The sequence below is a fragment of the Misgurnus anguillicaudatus genome, chromosome 24 (genome assembly GCF_027580225.2).
Source record: "Misgurnus anguillicaudatus chromosome 24, ASM2758022v2, whole genome shotgun sequence".
Taxonomy (NCBI): domain Eukaryota; kingdom Metazoa; phylum Chordata; class Actinopteri; order Cypriniformes; family Cobitidae; genus Misgurnus; species Misgurnus anguillicaudatus.
Window position 1 is genome coordinate 8,562,501 of NC_073360.2, and position 7,500 is coordinate 8,570,000.

At 50.7% G+C, this 7,500-nt stretch overlaps 12 non-coding genes across 12 annotated transcripts; all 12 read left to right on the plus strand.

The window, feature by feature from the left end:
* The first annotated feature begins 465 nt into the window (after window positions 1-465).
* Window positions 466-538, plus strand: trnak-cuu (transfer RNA lysine (anticodon CUU)). The gene has a single exon. It is a non-coding gene; the product is annotated as a tRNA-Lys (tRNA).
* Window positions 539-764: 226 nt separating this feature from the next.
* Window positions 765-838, plus strand: trnan-guu (transfer RNA asparagine (anticodon GUU)). The gene has a single exon. It is a non-coding gene; the product is annotated as a tRNA-Asn (tRNA).
* Window positions 839-1,790: 952 nt separating this feature from the next.
* On the plus strand, window positions 1,791-1,863 carry trnak-cuu (transfer RNA lysine (anticodon CUU)). Its single transcript has one exon. It is a non-coding gene; the product is annotated as a tRNA-Lys (tRNA).
* A 226-nt stretch (window positions 1,864-2,089) lies between these two features.
* On the plus strand, window positions 2,090-2,163 carry trnan-guu (transfer RNA asparagine (anticodon GUU)). Its single transcript has one exon. It is a non-coding gene; the product is annotated as a tRNA-Asn (tRNA).
* Window positions 2,164-3,115: 952 nt separating this feature from the next.
* Window positions 3,116-3,188, plus strand: trnak-cuu (transfer RNA lysine (anticodon CUU)). The gene has a single exon. It is a non-coding gene; the product is annotated as a tRNA-Lys (tRNA).
* Window positions 3,189-3,414: 226 nt separating this feature from the next.
* On the plus strand, window positions 3,415-3,488 carry trnan-guu (transfer RNA asparagine (anticodon GUU)). The gene has a single exon. It is a non-coding gene; the product is annotated as a tRNA-Asn (tRNA).
* A 952-nt stretch (window positions 3,489-4,440) lies between these two features.
* On the plus strand, window positions 4,441-4,513 carry trnak-cuu (transfer RNA lysine (anticodon CUU)). Its single transcript has one exon. It is a non-coding gene; the product is annotated as a tRNA-Lys (tRNA).
* Window positions 4,514-4,739: 226 nt separating this feature from the next.
* Window positions 4,740-4,813, plus strand: trnan-guu (transfer RNA asparagine (anticodon GUU)). The gene has a single exon. It is a non-coding gene; the product is annotated as a tRNA-Asn (tRNA).
* Window positions 4,814-5,765: 952 nt separating this feature from the next.
* On the plus strand, window positions 5,766-5,838 carry trnak-cuu (transfer RNA lysine (anticodon CUU)). The gene has a single exon. It is a non-coding gene; the product is annotated as a tRNA-Lys (tRNA).
* A 226-nt stretch (window positions 5,839-6,064) lies between these two features.
* trnan-guu (transfer RNA asparagine (anticodon GUU)) lies at window positions 6,065-6,138 on the plus strand. The gene has a single exon. It is a non-coding gene; the product is annotated as a tRNA-Asn (tRNA).
* Window positions 6,139-7,090: 952 nt separating this feature from the next.
* On the plus strand, window positions 7,091-7,163 carry trnak-cuu (transfer RNA lysine (anticodon CUU)). Its single transcript has one exon. It is a non-coding gene; the product is annotated as a tRNA-Lys (tRNA).
* A 226-nt stretch (window positions 7,164-7,389) lies between these two features.
* trnan-guu (transfer RNA asparagine (anticodon GUU)) lies at window positions 7,390-7,463 on the plus strand. The gene has a single exon. It is a non-coding gene; the product is annotated as a tRNA-Asn (tRNA).
* Window positions 7,464-7,500: the final 37 nt, after the last annotated feature.

Sequence of the window (7,500 nt, forward strand, 5' to 3'; positions counted from 1 at the left end):
TGTGACTGGGCTCTTTCACTTGTGCCACTGCACTGGGATTTTGAAGGATTAATTTAAAGGACTGTCTGATCAGAGTATTAAAGTTCAAAGACTGGAATTTAAAAAACTGTGTAAAGAAGTACCTTGGTGCCACCAAAAGGAACACGTCCAAGCCGAAACCCAGTTGTAACTGTGACTGAAAGTGGTCTGAAAGAGGTTATTGTCTCAGGGCAAGCTCGCGCTACAGGGCCGTGAGAGTAACTGAAGTGGTGTGGCGCTCACACTGCATGACAAGATTCCTGTCATCTGCCACGAGCCAGAGGTCTCGCAGCAGACCTTGAATATTCTGCCTGCGATAGCGCGCTCCGTCCAGTGGCCACGTAGATCGAGCTTGCCTTCACTTGTGCAACATGCAAGGCATCTGCTTTTTGCTTTTCCATCGAGAAGAGGACACCTTGAGATCAGATACAGAAACATGCAACCGCAGCCCGGCTAGCTCAGTCGGTAGAGCATGAGACTCTTAATCTCAGGGTCGTGGGTTCGAGCCCCACGTTGGGCGTGTCAGCTGCTTCTTTCGTTGGAGCTCTTCTTTGCAGCCCTGGGTTCCATGTCGTGGGAACTTCAGAAAAATCCTGACCAAGGCGTCTTTGCGTTTCTGTTGCAAAAGAGGTTTCCCATGCTCTCCTGTGTACACGGTTGTGTCTCCACTCTTCGCGTTATCCTTTTCGGCCGCTGACAAGAGCCCTCTGATGTGTCTCCCACCATCCCACGTCACGCTGCCGTCCGTCTCTGTGGCGCAATCGGTTAGCGCGTTCGGCTGTTAACCGAAAGGTTGGTGGTTTGAGCCCACCCAGGGACGTTGGAAGCTTTTCAATGACACGCAGAGCGCCACAGGGCCATGTCAGCCTTGTAGCCATCTGAAAGACAATAGGTTCTTCTTCTTCACTTGTGCCACTTCACTGGGTTTTTGAAGGATTTATTTACAGGAATGTATGATCAGAGTCTTAAAGCTCAAAGACCCGGAATTTAAAAAACTGTGTAAAGAAGTACCTTGGTGCCACCAAAAGGAACAAGTCCAAGCCGAAACCCAGTTGTAACCGTGACTGAAAGAGGTTATTGCTCTAGGGCATGCTCACGCTACAGGACTGTGAGAGTAACTGAAGTGTTGTGGTGCTCACACTGCACGACAAGGTTCCTGTCATCTGCCACGAGCCAGAGGTCTCGCAGCAGACCTTGAATATTCTGCCTGCGATAGCACGCTCCGTCCAGTGGCCACCGAGCTTGCCTTAACTTGTGCAACATGCAAGGCATCTGCTTTTTGCTGTTCCATCGAGAAGGGGACACCTTGTGACTGGGCTCTTTCACTTGTGCCACTGCACTGGGATTTTGAAGGATTAATTTAAAGGACTGTCTGATCAGAGTATTAAAGTTCAAAGACTGGAATTTAAAAAACTGTGTAAAGAAGTACTTTGGTGCCACCAAAAGGAACACGTCCAAGCCGAAACCCAGTTGTAACTGTGACTGAAAGTGGTCTGAAAGAGGTTATTGTCTCAGGGCAAGCTCGCGCTACAGGGCCGTGAGAGTAACTGAAGTGGTGTGGCGCTCACACTGCATGACAAGATTCCTGTCATCTGCCACGAGCCAGAGGTCTCGCAGCAGACCTTGAATATTCTGCCTGCGATAGCGCGCTCCGTCCAGTGGCCACGTAGATCGAGCTTGCCTTCACTTGTGCAACATGCAAGGCATCTGCTTTTTGCTTTTCCATCGAGAAGAGGACACCTTGAGATCAGATACAGAAACATGCAACCGCAGCCCGGCTAGCTCAGTCGGTAGAGCATGAGACTCTTAATCTCAGGGTCGAGGGTTCGAGCCCCACGTTGGGCGTGTCAGCTGCTTCTCTCGTTGGAGCTCTTCTTTGCAGCCCTGGGTTCCATGTCGTGGGAACTTCAGAAAAATCCTGACCAAGGCGTCTTTGCGTTTCTGTTGCAAAAGAGGTTTCCCATGCTCTCCTGTGTACACGGTTGTGTCTCCACTCTTCGCGTTATCCTTTTCGCCCGCTGACAAGAGCCCTCTGATGTGTCTCCCACCATCCCATGTCACGCAGTCGTCCGTCTCTGTGGCGCAATCGGTTAGCGCGTTCGGCTGTTAACCAAAAGGTTGGTGGTTCGAGCCCACCCAGGGACGTTGGAAGCTTTTCAATGACACGCAGAGCGCCACAGGGCCATGTCAGCCTTGTAGCCATCTGAAAGACAATAGGTTCTTCTTCTTCACTTGTGCCACTTCACTGGGTTTTTGAAGGATTTATTTACAGAAATGTATGATCAGAGTCTTAAAGCTCAAAGACCCGGAATTTAAAAAACTGTGTAAAGAAGTACCTTGGTGCCACCAAAAGGAACAAGTCCAAGCCGAAACCCAGTTGTAACCGTGACTGAAAGAGGTTATTGCTCTAGGGCATGCTCACGCTACAGGACTGTGAGAGTAACTGAAGTGTTGTGGCGCTCACACTGCACGACAAGGTTCCTGTCATCTGCCACGAGCCAGAGGTCTCGCAGCAGACCTTGAATATTCTGCCTGCGATAGCGCGCTCCGTCCAGTGGCCACCGAGCTTGCCTTAACTTGTGCAACATGCAAGGCATCTGCTTTTTGCTGTTCCATCGAGAAGGGGACACCTTGTGACTGGGCTCTTTCACTTGTGCCACTGCACTGGGATTTTGAAGGATTAATTTAAAGGACTGTCTGATCAGAGTATTAAAGTTCAAAGACTGGAATTTAAAAAACTGTGTAAAGAAGTACCTTGGTGCCACCAAAAGGAACACGTCCAAGCCGAAACCCAGTTGTAACTGTGACTGAAAGTGGTCTGAAAGAGGTTATTGTCTCAGGGCAAGCTCGCGCTACAGGGCAGTGAGAGTAACTGAAGTGGTGTGGCGCTCACACTGCATGACAAGATTCCTGTCATCTGCCATGAGCCAGAGGTCTCGCAGCAGACCTTGAATATTCTGCCTGCGATAGCGCGCTCCGTCCAGTGGCCACGTAGATCGAGCTTGCCTTCACTTGTGCAACATGCAAGGCATCTGCTTTTTGCTTTTCCATCGAGAAGAGGACACCTTGAGATCAGATACAGAAACATGCAACCGCAGCCCGGCTAGCTCAGTCGGTAGAGCATGAGACTCTTAATCTCAGGGTCGTGGGTTCGAGCCCCACGTTGGGCGTGTCAGCTGCTTCTCTCGTTGGAGCTCTTCTTTGCAGCCCTGGGTTCCATGTCGTGGGAACTTCAGAAAAATCCTGACCAAGGCGTCTTTGCGTTTCTGTTGCAAAAGAGGTTTCCCATGCTCTCCTGTGTACACGGTTGTGTCTCCACTCTTCGCGTTATCCTTTTCGGCCGCTGACAAGAGCCCTCTGATGTGTCTCCCACCATCCCACGTCACGCTGCCGTCCGTCTCTGTGGCGCAATCGGTTAGCGCGTTCGGCTGTTAACCGAAAGGTTGGTGGTTCGAGCCCACCCAGGGACGTTGGAAGCTTTTCAATGACACGCAGAGCGCCACAGGGCCATGTCAGCCTTGTAGCCATCTGAAAGACAATAGGTTCTTCTTCTTCACTTGTGCCACTTCACTGGGTTTTTGAAGGATTTATTTACAGGAATGTATGATCAGAGTCTTAAAGCTCAAAGACCCGGAATTTAAAAAACTGTGTAAAGAAGTACCTTGGTGCCACCAAAAGGAACAAGTCCAAGCCGAAACCCAGTTGTAACCGTGACTGAAAGAGGTTATTGCTCTAGGGCATGCTCACGCTACAGGACTGTGAGAGTAACTGAAGTGTTGTGGCGCTCACACTGCACGACAAGGTTCCTGTCATCTGCCACGAGCCAGAGGTCTGGCAGCAGACCTTGAATATTCTGCCTGCGATAGCGCGCTTCGTCCAGTGGCCACCGAGCTTGCCTTAACTTGTGCAACATGCAAGGCATCTGCTTTTTGCTGTTCCATCGAGAAGGGGACACCTTGTGACTGGGCTCTTTCACTTGTGCCACTGCACTGGGATTTTGAAGGATTAATTTAAAGGACTGTCTGATCAGAGTATTAAAGTTCAAAGACTGGAATTTAAAAAACTGTGTAAAGAAGTACCTTGGTGCCACCAAAAGGAACACGTCCAAGCCGAAACCCAGTTGTAACTGTGACTGAAAGTGGTCTGAAAAAGGTTATTGTCTCAGGGCAAGCTCGCGCTACAGGGCCGTGAGAGTAACTGAAGTGGTGTGGCGCTCACACTGCATGACAAGATTCCTGTCATCTGCCACGAGCCAGAGGTCTCGCAGCAGACCTTGAATATTCTGCCTGCGATAGCGCGCTCCGTCCAGTGGCCACGTAGATCGAGCTTGCCTTCACTTGTGCAACATGCAAGGCATCTGCTTTTTGCTTTTCCATCGAGAAGAGGACACCTTGAGATCAGATACAGAAACATGCAACCGCAGCCCGGCTAGCTCAGTCGGTAGAGCATGAGACTCTTAATCTCAAGGTCGTGGGTTCGAGCCCCACGTTGGGCGTGTCAGCTGCTTCTCTCGTTGGAGCTCTTCTTTGCAGCCCTGGGTTCCATGTCGTGGGAACTTCAGAAAAATCCTGACCAAGGCGTCTTTGCGTTTCTGTTGCAAAAGAGGTTTCCCATGCTCTCCTGTGTACACGGTTGTGTCTCCACTCTTCGCGTTATCCTTTTCGGCCGCTGACAAGAGCCCTCTGATGTGTCTCCCACCATCCCACGTCACGCTGTCGTCCGTCTCTGTGGCGCAATCGGTTAGCGCGTTCGGCTGTTAACCGAAAGGTTGGTGGTTCGAGCCCACCCAGGGACGTTGGAAGCTTTTCAATGACACGCAGAGCGCCACAGGGCCATGTCAGCCTTGTAGCCATCTGAAAGACAATAGGTTCTTCTTCTTCACTTGTGCCACTTCACTGGGTTTTTGAAGGATTTATTTACAGGAATGTATGATCAGAGTCTTAAAGCTCAAAGACCCGGAATTTAAAAAACTGTGTAAAGAAGTACCTTGGTGCCACCAAAAGGAACAAGTCCAAGCCGAAACCCAGTTGTAACCGTGACTGAAAGAGGTTATTGCTCTAGGGCATGCTCACGCTACAGGACTGTGAGAGTAACTGAAGTGTTGTGGCGCTCACACTGCACGACAAGGTTCCTGTCATCTGCCACGAGCCAGAGGTCTCGCAGCAGACCTTGAATATTCTGCCTGCGATAGCGCGCTCCGTCCAGTGGCCACCGAGCTTGCCTTAACTTGTGCAACATGCAAGGCATCTGCTTTTTGCTGTTCCATCGAGAAGGGGACACCTTGTGACTGGGCTCTTTCACTTGTGCCACTGCACTGGGATTTTGAAGGATTAATTTAAAGGACTGTCTGATCAGAGTATTAAAGTTCAAAGACTGGAATTTAAAAAACTGTGTAAAGAAGTACCTTGGTGCCACCAAAAGGAACACGTCCAAGCCGAAACCCAGTTGTAACTGTGACTGAAAGTGGTCTGAAAGAGGTTATTGTCTCAGGGCAAGCTCGCGCTACAGGGCCGTGAGAGTAACTGAAGTGGTGTGGCGCTCACACTGCATGACAAGATTCCTGTCATCTGCCACGAGCCAGAGGTCTCGCAGCAGACCTTGAATATTCTGCCTGCGATAGCGCGCTCCGTCCAGTGGCCACGTAGATCGAGCTTGCCTTCACTTGTGCAACATGCAAGGCATCTGCTTTTTGCTTTTCCATCGAGAAGAGGACACCTTGAGATCAGATACAGAAACATGCAACCGCAGCCCGGCTAGCTCAGTCGGTAGAGCATGAGACTCTTAATCTCAGGGTCGTGGGTTCGAGCCCCACGTTGGGCGTGTCAGCTGCTTCTCTCGTTGGAGCTCTTCTTTGCAGCCCTGGGTTCCATGTCGTGGGAACTTCAGAAAAATCCTGACCAAGGCGTCTTTGCGTTTCTGTTGCAAAAGAGGTTTCCCATGCTCTCCTGTGTACACGGTTGTGTCTCCACTCTTCGCGTTATCCTTTTCGGCCGCTGACAAGAGCCCTCTGATGTGTCTCCCACCATCCCACGTCACGCTGTCGTCCGTCTCTGTGGCGCAATCGGTTAGCGCGTTCGGCTGTTAACCGAAAGGTTGGTGGTTCAAGCCCACCCAGGGACGTTGGAAGCTTTTCAATGACACGCAGAGCGCCACAGGGCCATTTCAGCCTTGTAGCCATCTGAAAGACAATAGGTTCTTCTTCTTCACTTGTGCCACTTCACTGGGTTTTTGAAGGATTTATTTACAGGAATGTATGATCAGAGTCTTAAAGCTCAAAGACCCGGAATTTAAAAAACTGTGTAAAGAAGTACCTTGGTGCCACCAAAAGGAACAAGTCCAAGCCGAAACCCAGTTGTAACCGTGACTGAAAGAGGTTATTGCTCTAGGGCATGCTCACGCTACAGGACTGTGAGAGTAACTGAAGTGTTGTGGCGCTCACACTGCACGACAAGGTTCCTGTCATCTGCCACGAGCCAGAGGTCTGGCAGCAGACCTTGAATATTCTGCCTGCGATAGCGCGCTTCGTCCAGTGGCCACCGAGCTTGCCTTAACTTGTGCAACATGCAAGGCATCTGCTTTTTGCTGTTCCATCGAGAAGGGGACACCTTGTGACTGGGCTCTTTCACTTGTGCCACTGCACTGGGATTTTGAAGGATTAATTTAAAGGACTGTCTGATCAGAGTATTAAAGTTCAAAGACTGGAATTTAAAAAACTGTGTAAAGAAGTACCTTGGTGCCACCAAAAGGAACACGTCCAAGCCGAAACCCAGTTGTAACTGTGACTGAAAGTGGTCTGAAAAAGGTTATTGTCTCAGGGCAAGCTCGCGCTACAGGGCCGTGAGAGTAACTGAAGTGGTGTGGCGCTCACACTGCATGACAAGATTCCTGTCATCTGCCACGAGCCAGAGGTCTCGCAGCAGACCTTGAATATTCTGCCTGCGATAGCGCGCTCCGTCCAGTGGCCACGTAGATCGAGCTTGCCTTCACTTGTGCAACATGCAAGGCATCTGCTTTTTGCTTTTCCATCGAGAAGAGGACACCTTGAGATCAGATACAGAAACATGCAACCGCAGCCCGGCTAGCTCAGTCGGTAGAGCATGAGACTCTTAATCTCAGGGTCGTGGGTTCGAGCCCCACGTTGGGCGTGTCAGCTGCTTCTCTCGTTGGAGCTCTTCTTTGCAGCCCTGGGTTCCATGTCGTGGGAACTTCAGAAAAATCCTGACCAAGGCGTCTTTGCGTTTCTGTTGCAAAAGAGGTTTCCCATGCTCTCCTGTGTACACGGTTGTGTCTCCACTCTTCGCGTTATCCTTTTCGGCCGCTGACAAGAGCCCTCTGATGTGTCTCCCACCATCCCACGTCACGCTGTCGTCCGTCTCTGTGGCGCAATCGGTTAGTGCGTTCGGCTGTTAACCGAAAGGTTGGTGGTTCGAGCCCACCCAGGGACGTTGGAAGCTTTTCAATGACACGCAGAGCGCCACAGGG